The following is a 1798-nucleotide window of genomic DNA, read 5'->3' on the forward strand; positions in this document are numbered from 1 at the left end:
AAATTATTTGCAAAACAAACTTATTTGCACATGTCAGAAATCTTTTCTTGATATTCTAAGTTTTTGTTTGTGACTCAAAGTTTTGCTTGTGATTCCCACATGACGTCGTGGGCAGAGCCTAAAATCACAACAAAATATTAATGATGTGTACAAATAAAAGTTTATGTTTGGCAAAATAACTTTTTAAGTTCACAAGAAAAAAAATTAGTTATTTAATTTAAAAAGAAAAAGATTTTTAAACAAAAATTTTTGTTTAAAAAAAAAAAAATCATTACAATTCCTAAAGTTTTGGTTACAATTTTATTTTACTTAACTGAGGTCAGTTTTTTTTCATTGAATAATCGGGGGGGAAAAATTTACTTCATACTCTGCGTACCAAACCTAAACATACTGAAAGTCTGGATTGAGTTTTTTCCCCTTCATTAATTACACACTTTTATTACATACATTATATCTATCATGGTAATTCAGGGTGAGTTATTTTTAATTCTAAATGAATATCCTTGTTGGACTTTTATTTAAGTGCTATTCTCTACCAAGACACATTTACCTAATGCTAGAATAAATTATGCAGCAAAGGAAACTAGAAGATCGGGTATATATCCATTATGGAGATGATCGGTTTTGGACGGGCGATGTGCCCCTATTGCATAAGCGATACTGAAGAATGACTGATATCATTAGCGATACAAGGAAGAAGCTTTTTAGCAAGTCTACTCCACTTTATTCACCAAAAACATTTTAATCCACCAAAAACTGATCTGTAATCTGGAACGTTCGCTATGCTGAGCTCCAGTTATCCGCCTTATCTCACTGCGCGAGAGGCAACTGCGTCATGCGTCACGGGCAAAAGGTCAAAGGTAACAAGGTGACCGGAAGGCTTATGATGTACAAAAATAAATAAATAAATTTTAGTACATATTATTATGTGTCAGAAGAGGGCTTAGGAAATAATACAAAAAAAAAAAAAATTTACCTAAAGGGCACTTGGGGGCAAGGAGCAAAAGGGGCAGGTGCTCGAGCACTCCCAGACCCCCGTCTGCACGTGCCTTCAAGTAGGGGACGAGTTCCTCATGACCCGACTCCAGACAAATGGAAGAAAATTGTTGTGCTGATAATAGCTTACACATTACACACAATTTGAGTGTGTGTGTTTTATTTTGCATGATAGACTTTGTTTATGTAAGAGAGCTGTATGAGTTGCTTTCACAGGATGCCATTTTTTGCAAGAGTCAGTTCTGGTTGCTTCAGGTTTAAATAAATGGAACGTGTTTAAATAATGTGTTCTGCTGTTGACTGCTGGTTAGAAGACACTATGATCAGGACCTAATACATTTAATACCTTTTTTGGAGATCCTCTCCTGCTTCAAAGTAATGTTTTTACAAACACTCTCTCTACTTACAACTATGAACGAGAATTAAAGAAGGTTGTTATTCAAATTTTATTTCATTTTTCTTGCCTCATCAGTACAACCACACTTCAGTAAGCACAAAGCGTCACATGACAGAGTGAGCAAACTGCAGAACGACAGCCTGCACATGATGAGTCTGCTGAATGCAGCCTGTGACGAACATAGAGCACAGAGTCATGGTACATTTACTCTGCAAAAACACAAAATCTAACCACGTTGTTTTGGTCCAGTTTCCAGTGCAAATCTTAGTGCACTTGAAACAAGACTAAACTAACTTACAAGTAACCTTTCTACAAGGTAAAGGAGCTTGATTTAAGTCAATAATTCCTTAATATTGATGGAAAATTACTACTTCCACTTGTAACAACATATTTTTCCCATGTTTT

General features: G+C 35.3%; 1 long non-coding RNA gene across 1 annotated transcript in view; it reads left to right on the top strand.

Annotated features, from left to right (window-relative positions):
• The window catches only part of LOC107834918 (uncharacterized), a 9356-nt gene that overhangs the window by 6987 nt on the left and 571 nt on the right, over positions 1-1798 (top strand). The gene's annotated exons all lie outside the window — the stretch shown is intronic.

The sequence above is a fragment of the Poecilia formosa genome, unplaced genomic scaffold, assembly GCF_000485575.1.
Source record: "Poecilia formosa unplaced genomic scaffold, Poecilia_formosa-5.1.2 Scaffold850, whole genome shotgun sequence".
Lineage (NCBI taxonomy): Eukaryota > Metazoa > Chordata > Actinopteri > Cyprinodontiformes > Poeciliidae > Poecilia > Poecilia formosa.